The sequence below is a fragment of the Grus americana genome, chromosome 8 (genome assembly GCF_028858705.1).
Source record: "Grus americana isolate bGruAme1 chromosome 8, bGruAme1.mat, whole genome shotgun sequence".
Lineage (NCBI taxonomy): Eukaryota > Metazoa > Chordata > Aves > Gruiformes > Gruidae > Grus > Grus americana.
In genome coordinates this window covers 34,808,722-34,826,263 of record NC_072859.1, presented here as the reverse complement: position 1 = coordinate 34,826,263, position 17,542 = coordinate 34,808,722, and positions in this window count along the sequence as shown.

Here is a 17,542-nt window from a genome sequence, read left to right as displayed (position 1 = left end):
CATACTTACAAGATGCTACTACCAAACGCAACTTCCCCCAGTGCCCTCAGAGAAGTCTGTTGGGCATTTCCAGTGTCAGGAAACACTTTTTCTAATTTTAAGCACAGGTTCAGCATACTCCAAAGGTGTGTGGACACAGCCAGCTGGAGAGGATTGTGCTGTACAGGATGAGCACTGGTGCTGATGGAGGAGGCACAACTTCCCCCAAAATCCACTCTACAACATGCAGTTCCTTGCAACAGACATTGACACCAGTTTAATTTGTCATCTGCAAGCCATGCAGTAGATGAATTATTCTCTGCTTGATGCAGCATTTCAAACTCTCTTTCCTTTTGGGCTTTATCTGGCAAACAGGTACACACCTTGAAAACTGAGCTCTCCATGCTCACCTCGGCAGGAGCCGTTCAGCCTGGGCCTGCACCCCTCATCCACAATATCTCCATTGTGAACATAAAAGCACCGTTTTCATATCTACAGTCCTAATCCCACAGTAAATAGGCATTTTTTGCAAATAAAGTCATTGCCAAGTAGTATACTATCTGGCTCTGCTCTGTTTAACTGAATAATTTGCTAGGACTGAATTACTATAGCCTGTATTAAATGTTGAGATTATCGAACATGTGCTTGTACTGAATTAATATTTTATCGCTCCTGGGTCCTGTGTGGGCTGGCTGTTCTCCTGGAGTGCTTTAGCACCATGGAAACGTTGGGAGATATTTTCTCTTAATTGCATGAATGGTTGACAGATAACAGTACAGTACCATGGAATTAAGCCCCGATTGCTGATGAATTCTGATGAGCTGCTACACTGTTTCTGTTGCTTTAATTTTATTTTTAAACCTGGCAACATCTGTCCTTGTCCATTACAATTTCTGAAAGCTTTAATGTCAGTAGGTAATGTATCTGTATGACAGGTAGTATATAATTACCACAACTACAACTCACACAGGGGTGAACCCTTTAAATTTCAGAGAGAATTTCAGTTAAGAAATGAATAAAAAATCTCTTGAATGATCAAAAACTCTAATGAAATGTTTCTTTTCCTTTTAATTTGTATTTTTATGGCAAGGCTAATTCTCTAAATAATAACCCCTTGGTTTTAGAATTGCCAAGAAAATAGTGTTTAAGCGCTATTATTCAAAACTATTGTCAGCAAATACAGGTAGCTCATTATAAATCAACTTTTTGTATTTCTCAAGTCAGAATCGTTCAATACCTTGTAGGACAGAGCCCTAGAAATCACTGAGCATTATTATATAATGAAGCAGTTTTGCCTTTTTTTTTTTAAGCATAGTTTGTGCTGCATGATTCACCCTACTGTAACTGTTCAGGATGCATATTATATCTTTGCAAAAATATTTCATCTGCCTATAGAAGTTTGTGACACACACCTTCTCTGCATTACAGGGCATTCCTCAAGTATCCCATGTACATTTGCTCAACATCCTGGGACTGTTGGATGGACAACAAATTGTAGCAACTACCCCTAACAATACAAGCAAAAGGCAACTGCATTCTGCAAATGAGACATAGTACCAAAACAAAGCACAGCAACAATCCCTTTTGGATGCCACAACAAGCATCTCCTGCTAGTCCTTGCAGTGGAACAGATGAGCGTTGCAGCGCGCTGGAAGGCTGATGACAGGGGGACAGCGAGTTCCCCAAAGCACCTTCCACTCACAAACACGGCAGTGTTTTCCTGAGGCGTGCATGCTTCTGCTTCTCACTGCTGGGTTTGAGACTAGAGAGTTCAGCCTGCTCTTTGGGTCAGTTGGACTGGTGTCTATCAGAATTAGAACAAGGAAAGACTTATATTCCTTAAGACATCAGAAATCATGTAATAATTTCACTAAGTTGCATAAAGTTTTTGCCATTTTATAAGATCAGAGCATTAAGTGTTGTTATATCACCAAAGGTGTGGCTGAGTCTTAGCCCCAAATTAAATACCAGTCTAAATCCATACTCTGAATCTAATCTGTACCCATGTACTGTTTCAAAGATCCACTGCTCCGCAAAAGTTTTCTTGGCACTTTAAACATAGCAAGCTCTAACGTATTGTCAAAATGCCTTCCTGACTTTAATCAGAGCACATATGGAGAAACTAAACTCTGTCTATAGGTGACAGACAGATAGTCTGGAAGGGATCGACAGATTTTTATTCGCCCTGCCCGTGTAAGAGCAGGGAAATAGAGCACCCATTCACTCAGGTTGAGAGCTGGGAGATCGTTCGGTCATTGTGCCCACTTGCTTCACAGGCTCAGCCAGAACTCTCAAGGAGCCCGTATATAAGAAACCAAATTATATTAACACAATTTAACATTATTATATCATTAATATAATATGCCATTAGAAACTTCCAGTAAAACTTTCTTGGTTTTGGTTTTTTTAAAATGAGATAGATTTGAGCCAAATGCCAGATTTTAGATGAGGCATTTCTGAAAACCTGCACAATTCCACTTCTGTACTTGGGTTTAGACCCAATTTTGTCTCTGTGCCCTTTTTTAAATATGCAGCGGTATAGCCTGGATCTACTCAGTATCTCAGATTTCTAGTGTTCAAAATCCAGGTTTGAGCTATACACTCTGAACTCATCTTGCTACCAGCGAGGGACTATATCTAAAGAAAAGCTTCAGGAAAAAGAGACTGTTGTATATCCATTCCTCCCCCATCCCCATGTCACCAGACGGCTCGTTACAGACGAGAGCAGGAACAGTGTCCACCTCTCTCTCCATCTGGAGGAGGCAGGACACTGTCCTACAGATGCTGCTGACCCCAGCAACAGCAGGACATAGTCCAGATTGCATACATTCATAATACTCTACCTTTCATGCTGTGTTGTGATGCAACAGCACAAATCTATTAATAAAATTGTGGTCCAACAGGAATGCCATGCTACTGAATGCTCACGGTCTTGCTTTTAGGGAGCCAAAGACAACAGGCCTGAATTTTCTACCACAGGTGCTCCATACACAAATGCACACACATTTTCTGCAGCTAGGTCTACACAGAAGCGTACAAACAGCATGGGCTCTCTTGCTCTGGGAAGACACAAGCTGCCTACTGACCAACGCTCTACAGCCCCCTGCGAGAGGTCGGTGTGCTCCTGCTGCTGGGAGATCACCCCCTCCCGCACCTGGCTCCTGCGTGCTTTCCTTTGGAAAAAGCAAGACAACAATTACGTTTGAAAAACATCTAAATTCAGTAAAACAAGAACTAAACATGGCCATGATCATTCATAAGACATCCGTTTATTCTCTGCAGCTGTTAAGAAAATGACACCATTTTCTATACTTTAAAACACGGTAAACTACCTTTAAAATACTCGTGCTGAGGGAAGAGTTTGATTTTCCATCAGAGTTATGGCCCAAATAGAAAAAAAGCTTTTTATGAGCAAAACAAGCAAGTTCTATCATTAGTTAAACTACAGTCATTTCTCCTGTGTTTACAGGATTGTAGGTAAAGACATACTTAGGAATTGTCACACTCCTGTGGGGGAAGCCTCCCCAGAATAATAGTTTCCTATCTTCTTAAAATTTCATCTACACAAGGACAGAAGAGTCCTGATCTAAAGGCTTCAGAAGCTAAACTGCCCAAATCTGACATGTCTAAGAAGAAGTGTTCGAAGAGTTGCACAGTGTTTAACTTGCACTGAAATCAAGCGCAACTGTGAAGCTAAAACCTTGCGTGTGCTTTGAAAGTGCAGGATTAACGTAAATACTGCATGGCTTTGTCTGATCTTGAGTAGAAAAGCATTTAACACTCTGTGTAGCTTCTATCCAGCCTGAATTCAGATTACATTTCCGTCAGCTCCTATGCCCAACCTCCATTAACAGCAACATTAATGCCCTACGAACAATGTTAACATTAACGAAATAAATCCTTGCACAAATGGAGAAACAGACCCCTTTGGGTGAAAAACAGTGCTCAGTGTGGTGACTAGCCTATGGACATCTATGACAAATACTCCAGTAAGCAGACATTTGTTCTGCGCACACAAAGCTGAAAATATACGTAACTGGCAATGCAAAAGCATGACTCCTTCAGATTGCTCTTTGACTATATAAATGTGGGTAGTCTGGCACATTTCCATCAGCATCATTCAAGTTTAAATCAAATAGAATTTCAGGATATTACTACACCACTTCTGGCATTGCTGAATCTGCGTACATATATCTAGTCTAAAATTAGAGTTGTTGGAAGTACGTTATCGGGGGAAAAATTTGGCTGAAAAGAATGGATACCACACTAATTACAGTCAGGGCTGGTTGTATTTCCTGTTATTGAGATTGCTCAACACTGAAGACTGGGTCTTTTTAAACAAGAGGTCTCATCAGAAAACATTTGTTATTTCATTACTGTTCCCATTCTACTTCAGGTAGAAAGGAGATGGCCTGTTTTAAAATACAAACCCAGAGGGAAAACTCTCACTTTCCTAAAGCTGCATTTAACCTGGAGTGCAGGCACTCACAGGAGATGGATGAGAGCTCCTAGGTGGACCAGGGACATGACCTCCATCTACCATAATCTCTATGCTACTAACTATTCTGGACAGGATGTCTCTAAGTCACTCCTGTTGGACTATTTTACTGCTCATAATTATTCACCAGGTCAGAAACAGAAGCTGAAGAGAAGCCAGGACACGATTATCTCAGACTGGCTGGACAAAGATACTGGAACAACAGAATTTTGAAGGAAAAATGCACTTGAGGCATATGCCTAAGGTGAGAGGAGCCAGACTTCAGAGGTGGACACAAAGGTTCGTATTTATTGGTATATACCATCAAATGGGGTCCAATGTGAGACTATTACAAGTTGCCCACTGTCCTCTGGAGCAGTTCCCAGCTCCATCATGTTGGTCCCTTTGCTGATCTATCCTCCTTCCAGCCTTCCTAGGCTCTCTGGTTATCCACAAGATTCTTCCTAACCCAATTATTCACACAGACATGGCCAAGCTCTTCATCTCCTCTTCTCAGTGCCCCAACAGCTGGCACTAAACCTGGAGCAGTCCTACAATTTCTTCATGTTCTCAAGCTCATTGGCTCAGTTAATGGTCGAGCAATTCTTTCAGTCTATCAAAATCTGCTCTGCTGAAATGGAAAACTTATATTTAGCCTTCTATTTAAACAAAATAACCTACTATTGCATGAAGGTCATTTTTAACAACAAGCTCTAACAGAATTACAATAGCATCTCCTCTTTTTGAGTCAGTGAATATTTATTTTAAAAATTGTTGGCTAGAAACAGAATAGTTGTAATCTGATATAAAGGATACCAGCTGATAATAGTGTACAGTGACCTAGAAAAAAATTTAAGACTGACATTTTTGTCCATAGCTTACAAACAAATTAAGTCAAAAATTTGAGAAAGTTTAACTCCATACAATTAATTCAAAGCCGACTCATAGTAAATTACACTGTAGCATTGCTATGAGTCTGTGGCAAGCATGCAAGAGTTGCATCGACAGAATGCTCATGGAAAAGTACTGTCAGTGCCAGAGCCTGCAGAGAGAGGATAACGCTGTCCCTGACCTGAAACAGTGAACGTTTGGAAAAAAAGGCATTTCTGTAATGTATATTGAAATGAGCTTTCATATTAATGCAACAGAGTACACATGACAAGCAGTATCATCAACTGCACAACACTATTTTAACTTTACAAGAACTAGCACATATGCTATGAAGATCAGAATCATAAGGCAACGTAATTAAAGTGCAAGTGAATGGCTTCCTTGGAGCAATGGGGCAAGGGAGAGGCAGCCCCCTCTCTTGGCAGAAGTAGGGGTGCTGGCATGTTAACTGTGTGAATGTTTATCAAGCCTCTCACTTCCTCAGTGTATTAATCCTGTCCTTGTTCCACACGGCCAATTTGTTCCTTCCATCTTCCCTCCAGGATTTCTCTTAGTCTGTTGTTTCTAATCAAATCATGGTGATTTTCAAGTGGTTTATTTTCTGTTTAGAAGATTTCATTTTTTCTGCATTAGCCCTCCAAGAAAAAAACTTGCACAAATAAGGTCTACCTTCTAGACACTTTCTGCATACACATCACCTATGGATCAGGAAGAAATATAGTAATAGTGGTACCATAATCACAGAGGAAGGAGATGGACAGAGCTGGCTGCTACAGAACAGAAACTCTTTGTGCTGTCCCTTATCTTCTGCCAGCGTGCCAGCCCAGGCAGCTACTTGCACAGATGCTCTGGGACTCCCTCCACATGGCCTCAACCTGCCCAGACACTCCTTCTCCTTGCCAAGGGAGGGGACAGGAGTGATGCAAGGGCTCTCACTGTGGCTACTGCTTCCCTTGCTTTCTCCTTTTGCCCAAGGAGGTACTCTGTTTTCAAGTAGGACAAAATTGGAGGATGATTTCAAGGTCAACAGTTTTACAGTGTTCCTGAGAAACCCAGGCAGAAGCAGCACCTGCCCTTACACTAGGCCACAGCACAAGCAGCTTTCAGAGCAAGACTAACAAGGGATGGAGGAACATACGCCATGCCACTTTTACAGTTTTTTCCATTGACTAGAATCAAGTGGGTTTTTTAATTTGAACTCCTACTTGAGCTCCTGCTCTAAATTCCTAGTTATAAACATAGACAGCTAAAGACTGCTGATTTCAAGGACTTTTCAATTACCTCTTTTTCTCATATTCTTCTCTGGCTACTTCCCAGACTTTCAGGAAGGCTTTCATATCCTTACAGGGCCTGCAAGATATCTGGCCAAGGAGATCTGGACCATATCAGCCTATTTCAGAAGCTCAGGGACCACACACAGCAGTTACTACTACCTCTGTCTGCTACTGAGCATCACTGCATCAATCATTCTCCCCGAGCAAGACAGTTACCAGGCTGCCAAGCAAGATATCCTTCCAGATTTCAGCCTGTGCCAACATGAATTTGAACTAATACATTCCTCGTAACATGATGCCTATACCACCTTTTCACAAACAAAAGCTTTAATTTTACAAAGTGATGCCTAGTGACTCAAAGTGTTCGTAAGTTCTCTTTGGAAGGAAAAGGGCTCACCCCTTTTTTCGTATAGGGACAAAGTAGCAATAGACCACCAAATGCACGGAAAATAGTAGATACAAAGGACTGGGAAGCTGGCAATAATAGCCTTACTACTGTACAACAGATCTGTTGTACCTTGATGACATAGTACTATTACACCCTGGCTGCAAAAGTAACACGAATATTGCATGAACATTTATTAAAATCAACATGTAATCATTAAGTCACATTTAACAGATAAAGCAGTTTTCATTGCTCCAGCTGGTCTCGGGAACAGCTTTGCAGGACTACAACAAAGCAACACCACCACCGTGTGGCAGAAGTCAATCACATCACAAGAAAGTGCAACAGAAGGACAGGACTTGAATCCAGAAAAGCACGGGCTTGCTTCATTGTCTTTTTAATCAGTCAGACATCCTACAGCGAGTTCCTGAATTCACTTGAAGAAAGCAAGGTTTCATATGGGTATAATATGGACTTCTGCTATTTTCTCCCTGTGCAGTACAAGACATCATACTTTAAACTCAGCATCATGAATCACTTGTCTGCTTTGACTTTTTAGATTACATCACAGTCATCACCAATCCTCATAACATTTTTCAGGTATTAACAGATACAAGACTATGGCTATGATGGAAAGGTATGCCTGTACCTTTGGGGGAAATGGGGAACATACGCTATCAAATAAACACCAGTGGAATTATAAGGTTGGAGCAGGGGTAGACTCTGGCCCTACAGTTCACCACTTGGTTTTGATGTTGACCACATTCTTCCAAGCAGCCGGGTAGAAACAGGCTATTTTCAAAGCTTTGATTCCAATTACAATAAAGCATTCTGTGAACAGGATGGAAACAACAGCTCACCCCCAGGTAATAAGCTATGTAATTAGGAAATGAGCTTTCCTAGCTGCAGCAGTCCCAAGCAGAAGGCATGCTCTGGGTCAGCTTCCAAGGAGCTCCAGCTACACCAGGGTGCCTGATGAGTGCGGTTTCCTCTCCCCTCTTCTCACTCATCTGACAAAGAGACAGTTGTCTGTCTGAGCATGTGTCTCCCTCCAGCCAGAGCTCGCAGCAAAGCTGCCTGCGTGCAACTCCTTGAGCCCTCACATGGAGGATGGACATTTACCTGATCTCAAAGCCAGTAAGTGATTATTCCCCAGTGTGAAACATATCCTGATGTGGTTGGATGCAGGAGACTAACCAGGCAGTAATTGCTAGTGATTTCCTACCTCCTGCATGAGCTTCCCAAACATCTCTGCAGAAATTTTTAGTATTTGAAAAGACCATGGACTATTCCCAAGAACAATATGTGCATTGTATTTTCTTGATATGTTCTCCTATTGTTTTTTTCAAGCTGTTTGGATCTTCCGAGTCTTTTTACTAGATCAAGAGATAACTGTATATCAAATTTTTGATTGAAACAGTGCAGCCTCAGATGATGGAAGCAGCACAGCTAACACCAGCAGTAATGACCTGAAGGCTGTGTGCATGCAACAGCCACTCACTTTGTGCTAGAGTCCTTTAGACACTACAGAAGATCTAGGAAAATCCTGAAAAAAATCTTTGTAAGTATTTAGTTATATTTCCTAGTGATCAAGACAGTTTCTTCCTTGGTTCCTGCCAACATCCCATTTTCCAGGCTGTTGTTTAACATGCCTGGCAGCTGCCACTTTCCACTCGAGGAACATCTGCATTTCAGAGACTTGTGGAGAATGAGTGAAGCACCGGGAATCATCGAGATGAATGCCTGAAAACACATACAACATTCATGTTTCCCCACTGCTTCCAAATACCATTACAATTAAACCTCTAGTTTGAGCATTCTCCCCTTTCCATACAAGTATCTGCCTTTTACTAACAGCCAGGAGTTGTGAATACGTATGGTAAGAAGACCATACTCCATATGCAATCCCATCCTTCAATCTTTTGAGCAACTGGCTTCCAAATTGCCACACTATGAAGCATTTTAATGTATACTTTGTACAGATGGTTACAACCAAATGAATGATTTAGTAACAAAATGTTTGGAGTAAACCAATTGAGTAAAGCTGTGGAGGGCATGTGCAATCAGCCTGGATTTGAGCAACTGCTGTTACATATTTGTAGAATAATAGATCTGATGAACTGATTTGTGAGAAAACTGGGCACAGCTGTGATACAGCTCACTAATGAAAAGCAACAAATTGTAAGCAACTGCATAAAAAGATTGTTTTTCAGACCAGCTTCACTAACACTGCATGTAGTTGGATGTTTGTTTTTTGTTTGGTTTTTTTTTTTTCATTAAATAGTTTGGTGGACAAGGGAACAAAGGAGAATATGCCTATATCTGAAATAACTGCTATTTAAAGGTTTGTAGCAGAGTAAGAAAATTAATTTTCTTTTAAAGTACAGGAGTAGTATTTATTGAAACCAATTGAATTATGAACAAGTGCATGTTGAGGGCAAATATCGTGCTTTTCCAGAGAAAACCATAGATCAAAATTCTTAGCATACTAAGTACAGATATTAAATTATCAGAGCAAACTTTCATTTGCTGTTACGCTCAAAAGGAAGCTACAGTTTTCACTTCCCACCTTGCCTTCTAAAAAAATCATCTCAAGAGTGATGTTACACAATATGGGAGTCACAAGATTTCATAGAATGACAGACTTGTTTGGGTTGGAAGGGACCTTAAAGGCCATCTAGTTCCATGCCCCTGCCATGAGCTGCTGCACAAAGCTGTTAGGGAAGCACATGCCAATGGATTATTACAGATTCAGTGCTACATACACGTAACTATGCCAAAGTTATCAGTAAAATAGCATACAATTAAAACTATCTTTTAAAAAGGATCTGAGTTGAAATAATACTGTTTCATCAGTCTAGAGGTATCAGTCTAGGCTAAGCAAAGCCAAAACCAATCAGACAGACACACGTAATGTTGGATCAATAGAAATGATGAGCTTAAAAATAAATTCCATAGAAAGAGTCCTTGCTGAATTGAACCAGCACTAATCACTGCTTTATAGCGTAACCCTTGGCCTATGGATTGCCATATGAATGAGGCCATCTCTCCTGCACCAGGAGGCTGCCCAGCGTGCAGCCCCCACACTGTACTGACGTATGGGCTCAGCCCATTCCAGCCACAGGACTCTGCATTGTTTCCTTCCTTCCTTCACTTTATAATGAGCTACAATTCTCCTCTCATTCTTACTCCGTCCCAGAAAAAGAAAAAAATTGATTAAAAAACCCAGTTCTTAGCTGTTTAGCCTCTATTTTCATCTATTTTCTTTTACTTAGAAAGTAAAAGGATGTTCAGCCTTCCTGGCTGAAGTTGTCAGATAATTTGAGGCATTACCAGTTTTTCATTTCGTTGCATATTTTCAAAGAGCTAATAGATTAGCACAAGCAAGAACAGCAAAAGGCATTGACATTTCCATAAAACATACAAATAACAAGGGGTTTTAAATTATTATAGCTGTAACCAAAACAATCTGAGAAATGCTTTTCAGAGAGAAGATAAATATCTAGAGGAATTTCCTCCTGTTTGGAGGGAAGACTCCATCCAGATAGCAGCCAGAAACATCCAGCTTACCTTTGTAATTGTGCTAACAATATGTAGGCATTGCACAGCAATAATACTGTACAGAACAGAGATAATACTGTAATTTATTCCTAGAACATACATAAGAAATTTTACTAATAACCTGCTGCAATACACACAATAATATAGCAGCCTACAGAGTACAGCTGATGGTATCAAAGGGAATAATTTAACACAAGAAAAGCAATCAATATTATGTATTGCAGCAGAGGTGGCTTGCTTCCAGGTCAAGATCTCTCCTGCTCCCTTCAGCCTGTTTGTCCATTCCAAGGCTTCATTCTGCATCTTGCTGGTGCAGAAGCCATAGCTCTCAACATGTAATAGCAGAATTTTCCATAACCTCAAGTCATCCGAACCTCACCATGAGAAACTGAAGAACCATTGCTCTAACAGCCTCTGACAGATGTACAGTCACGTATCGGGCAGGATCAGCATGCCTTGCACTAGTTGAGTCTTTCTATGCTGCAATTATCTAAAAAATCTCCTATAGTTTTCCCACACAAGTAGCAAAAATATCAGTGTAGGCAGCTCAACAATTTTAACCGTTATATTATTTAGGAAAAACAAACAAACAAAACTATCCAATACATTTATATATTTAAAGTAACCACCCAACTCAGATTGTCAAAAGCAGAGAATGGCCAGGTGCATAACTCATTAAAAAAATGTTACAATTCAGAAGCCAAAGTTTTAGATAGCTGTTCATCTACATAACTGTGCAAGCTGTAAGTGCTTTACACCACTGCCTTTCAAAAATTTTACAGATTTCATTTCTATCAGCACCCATCTGCTGACAATACAGTTTTACTAGAGTGCATGCATCTTTGCCAGTGCACTGTATATTCATTATGTAAGCTGGGAAAGCTTCCATCTCTAAACACAGTCACACCCTATAGAGCAGAATTAAAAACTCTGTCCAGGGCAAGTCCTGTAATGACAAAGACCACAGGGACCGCTCCAGGGTACTAATTTGTCACCACCACAGGAAACACACAGTCTGCTTTCCTGCTCTACCTGGTAAAACTCAGTTTAGCATAAATTATCTGAGGAACAACAGGATATGTGCAAAGATATGGTTCCATGAAGCAGATTTTGTAATGCAACTTAATAAATATAGACCAGCTCTTTATCCCTTGAAAAGTTGACAATTTGGATTTGCAAAAAAGATCAGATACTTAAAGAGGAGTTAGATACCAAAATGCCTTTGAGGATCTTCATCTCAAGCCTAACAGCGTTACACAGAGCAAGAAGAAAAATCCTGTAAACACCCACGTCTCTGAACAAAAATGGCTGGAAATTTTAAAGTTCCTCAAAGCATCTAAATACTTTTCAAAAACTTGGTTCTTGGATCTGACAAATCCAAATGACATAAGAGATGCATCAACACTGAAACATATTTTATGATAAAATGTTGCAGTGGAAAACAGGACACTGCACAGCAAAAAAAGACAAATCAAAACACAACAATCAGCTTTATGAATCTGTACATTGGTTTGAAATGTCTGGGCCATAATCAACAGCATTAGAACTTGCGCTCTCTTAGCTGAAAAAGACAGCTAAATGACAACACCTAGCCATGACTTTATTCTTGTCTCTGTTGAGATATCCAGGGGCATGCAGTGTATGTACCTAACTTGCACGTAAACATAGGTGTTTGAGTCACAGAGACACCCTCTGCAGAGAGGGATCAGGTAGTCAGACAGACCAATGCCTTTCAGACCTCCACGTAAGAAGGTGAACGTTTTCTCCACAACCATTGGTGCCTCTGTACAGAGAACATAGTTGCTTACTTTAGATGGGCTACTTAGGGGTGCACTAGGCATCTGAAAATTGGGTACTTCTGTGCTGCAGTGAGATGGGCTGGATCCCACACCAAGGAAGTACAGTATGTGCTACCAACAGAGTGGAGTCAGCAAGTGGGTTTGGAGCTCATCCTGTGCCCCTGAGCTAGCAAGAAGCAAACTCAGCTGAATCCCTTCACTAAACTATACTTAACATCCACTATTTAATTAAGTATTAAGCCAAACGACTGGGGGAGAAAAGGCACAAGTTAATTAACATATCACAATGCAGTATATAAAGAAGCATTTGACAGGATAATAAATAATATATGAAAGGCAAAGCAAAAGGGCTCTAATTTAGGATTAGTTCAAAAATACCTCAAGCCTCACACTATCTGTATTAGTTAAGTGTGTTTGAAGCCAGGACATCTCACATCTATACATGCAAAGGCTTTTTTTACAGCTAGAGCTTCAGATGCATAGTTAGTATCAATACTTAACAATCTCAGGTACAGCAGCTGAAATAGATCCTGCTATGTCATTTTTGTATGCGATATCTTTGAATCCTATTAAAAATAAAATAGGCTTTCGTTAAAGCTGCAGCCTTCATCTAGTGCTTGCAACTTAGTTGTTAATTATAGATTAAACATTTCTGCAAGACTTTGAAACTGTACTTGAAACTAACCCAAATAAATTGAGCTCCAAGCTCAGTATTTCTGAAAATTCAAAGATCACACAACTTCATACCCATTTTAATTGTTTGCACGTATTTAACATTTCATGAATTTTCTCTTGCAAAAAGGCTCTTTGTGCACATCACCTTATAGTAGTATAGTGCTTATCTTACAACTACTCCTGCTATAGCTCTGTCACACATAATCCTCTCATCCACTTGGTAACTGTTTTTCTCTTATAACAATTAATAATAACAAATAGATGGCTGTTAATTTACTGTTATTTCTACACTAACAGTGTTCCAAATATGCTGCCTTTACATTTTTTCAGCTCAAAATTAAGAGCCATTTACATTCTAAGAGATATTTACATTCTTGAAATAATAATATAAACACAAATTAAACTCCCACAAGGTTAAGATATTGTATATCCATAAAAACTAATATTATTAAAGACTTCAAGGCTTTTCTTTACGACTTCTACAAAACATCAGCACATTTTCACATTTCTGTAAATCACCACAGAAGAGCTGCTTAGAACTGTGCTGGAGAAAGAAAAGTAAGAACAGTGAGGGAAGTAACACTCCCCTAGCTGGTCTCATGAAGGCTGGAAATCTCTGTGACCACCCAACAAACTGCTGGGAGAACTCTCTCAGCAAACACCTCAAGCAGGGCTGGGGGCAGATGGTATACTTTATAGGCTTTGCATTCCTTCTGTTAACCAACACATCCCTCAGCAGGGAGAACGTGCCGCAGGTGGGATCCAAATGGTATTTAGCAGAGGATGGGGATGAAGAGTCCTGAGCATCTCATGGGGCTCTTGTTAACTCATTAAGAAGGGAGGAGGTAGGGAGCTAAGTAAATGCATTGGATGATGCAAAAATTCAGTGAGAAAAGGTGCAGGGTATTTCTCAGTGTCTGTGAGGTGCAAGCTGTTGTCATTTAGAGGACAGAAAATAACACAGTGCTCAGGTTGCTTGAGTTTAGGGAGTGATGGTACACAAAATTCCTCAACATTTGTAGCAGAGAGGAAAGTGCTTGGGGATCCTGAGTTACTGAGGAGTAGAGCAAGGGATCTCAAGTAATCCTTCAAGGCTACAACAGCAGGATTTATCCTACTTGTTTCGTTTGGTTTTTCTACGCTACTGTGTAAAACCTCAGCTCTGAGTGGCTTTTTGTACAAGTTACTGACTCTACATGAGGTAAAGTTCAGCAGGAGTAGAAAAAGATACAGTTCCAAATTGAGATTCTTCTTTCAAATTGCACATTTTCATGATAACCTTCACAGGTACTCTCCTCTATTCTTCTTCCCACACCAATCCTTCTGAAAAGTGCCTGTACCGACACTGTAAAAGTCATAGAATCATAGAATGGTTTGGGTTGGAAGGGACCTCAAAGATCATCTAGTTCCAACCCCCCTGATACAGGTAGGGACACCCTCCACTAGACCACATTGCCCAAAGCCCCATCCAACCTGGCCTTAAACACTTCCAGGGAGGGGGCATCCACAGCCTCTCTGGGCAACCTGTTCCAGTGCCTCACCACCCTCACAGTAAAGAATTTCTTTCTAACATCTAATCTAAATCAACCCTCCTTCAGCTTAAACCCATTCCCCCTTGTCCTGTCACTACACTCCCTGATAAACAGTCCCTCACCAGCTTTCCTGTAGGCCCCTTCAGGTACTGGTAAGCCGCAATTAGATCTTCCCTGGAGCCGCCTTTTCTCCAGGCTGAACAATCCCAACTCTCTCAGCCTGTCCTCATACGAGAGGTGCTCCAGCCCTCTGATCAGCTTCGTGGCCTCCTCTGGACTCGCTCCAACAGCTCAATGTCCTTCTTGTCCTGGGGCCCCCACAGCTGGACACAGTACTCCAGGTGGGGTCTCACCAGAGTGGAGTGGAGGGGCAGGATCACCTCCCTCAACCTGCTGGTCACGCCTCTCTTGATGCAGCCCAGGACACGGTTGGCTTTCTGGGCTGCAAGCACACACTGCCAGCTCATGTTGAGCTTCTCATCAATCAACACCCCCAAGTCCTTCTCCTCGGGGCTGCTTTCAATCCATTCCCTGCCCAGCCTGTAGTTGTGCTTGGGATTGCACTGACCCACACGCAGGACCTTGACGTTGGCCTTGTTGAACTCCATGCGGTTCGCACAGTCCCACCTCTCCAGCCTGTCCAGGTCCGTCTGGACGGCATCCCTTCCCTCCAGCGTGTCGACCACATCACACAGCTTGGTGTCATTGGCAAACTAGCTGAGGGTGCACTCGATCCCATTGTCCATGTCGCCGACAAAGATGTTGAACAGTGCCGGTCCCAGTACCGACCCCTGAGGAACGCCACTTGTCACCGTTTTCCACTTGGACATTGAGCTGTTGATCACAACTCTTTGAGTGCGACCATCTAGCCAATTCCTTATCCACTGAGTGGTCCATCCATCAAATCCATGTCTCTCCAACTTAGAGACAAGGATGTCATGCAGGACAGTGTCAAATGCCTTACACAAGTCCAGGTAGATGACGTCAGTTGCCCTTCCCTTATCCACCGACACTGTAACCCCATCATAGAAGGCCACCAAGTTTGTCAGGCACGATTTGCCCCTAGTGAAGCCGTGTTGGCTGTCACCAATCACCTCCTTATCTTCCATGTGCCTGAGCATAGTCTCCATAGTCCAGTCACTCCATCTCCAGAAAGCAGCAAATCAGCTGAAATGTTGTTATCTGTGGTAAATTCCACAGAATTGCTTTTCTAAGGAAAAAAAAAAAGAAAAATTATGGTAACTGCTGCAGTTTGTCTTCAATGTGGATTTTTCTCGAGGCACATCCTGTCTGGATCAGATTCTTTGTCTACAAAATGTTGTCTGTACTACCCATTAAAATAATAAAAAAAAATCCAGCCCTCACTGTTTAATATCCTCAAAGAATGATGCATAATGTTCTTGGGGAAAAAAAAAATTGCTTAAATGTTTCATCCGGAAATGTAACCGTCTGAGTTCTTATCTTGTTATCTCAATGGCACAATGAGAACTTTGCATTAAGGACTCACATGTCTTTCAACTGTTACGCATTTTTATGCTTCTTGTTTCATTTCACTAAATGTCAGGCAATTTGTTTTGCCTACTGTAAGCATAGAAGCTATCCCCATAAAATCAAAATTTAAACAGGCGTGCATGAAAGAATAGCAGCGGCGCATTAACAAAGCATGCTCCTGAAATCTTCACAGCACTTTACAAACATTGCACTGGGCCCCCATCTTTGCCTTCCTACTGACTGTGCTTACACCAGCAAATTCAAAGACTTCAATTCATCATCACTGCTCCTGATTGTCTCAGCAGAAGTATCATCACAGCTGCTATTACGATCATATATGCTTTACCTTACCAGAGATCAAAAACAACACTTAGCTGTGGTAAAGAGAAAGTCATAAAGATAGGGGCCAGAGAAAAGTCCTGTGGGGTCAACTGTTGTGTCTGTTTTGGGATGTGGGCGTGGTATCCCTGTTGATTTGGACGCAGGTTGCTGGATTTTCTTTCACTGGAAGCTCGACAAGTGCAGTCTGTGAAGGGCTAGCATGCCAAGTCCTGCTGAGGCTCCAGTCTCCAGTCACTGCAACACTTCCAAGGGGAAGAACACCCCATTTGCTGCATCATCCTCACAAAGCAAGTGGAATATGTATTTTTAAACATATATCTATTTGTATTCCTTAATGACAAATACAGAAAGCTTATCTTATCACAAGCAGTCTCCATAATCTATTCCCCTATGTTTTAAAATCACTTTCTATTTGAACTTAAGAGCAAGAATGTTAATTCAGCTCCACTGAACATCAGATCAATATTAAGTACTTCCGATTAGCTTTCTTCCTATGTCTAAAACCAGTAAAACAAAGACCTACAGCATATACAGCGCACACTTCCTCTGTTTAGTAACTCACACAGTGAAAAACGATCCAGAGGGACAGCCATAACCTTGATTTTTTAAATGAACTCTATTAATCTCTATTTATTTTACCGTTTACTGTTACTAGTAGCAGACACCAACATCAAACAATTATAAAGTGGAAGCAGAAAATAACGCTTTACTTTTTCCATTACTTTCTTTCATGTGTTTTGCAGAACTTAGTATGCAAAGAGTTACACTGATGCTTAGCTCCTGTAGCTAAGCTGGGCTGGTATTTGTACAGGTACGCACTAGTTATTTGGTATTCTCTAATGAGAATAAAGGAAAGAAAAACACTGAAAGATAAGGAAATCTCATTGTAAAGCCATAAAACTGGCTCTAAGAATATTTTTAGTGACCTGAAGGTACTCCCCAGTCATTTTAAAAGACTGCTTCTATTTCCAGTTGATTGCATCTATCCACAACTGTGTAGTGATAAAAATACAGAACATCTACCCTTGTGTAGTCATTTTTCTTCAAGTAGGGAAATCTACAAGCAAGAGCAGACTTGAAATGGCATTGTAAAAGCAGAAGGAACTCTAGTTTTTGTCTCCTAGGAAATTAATTAA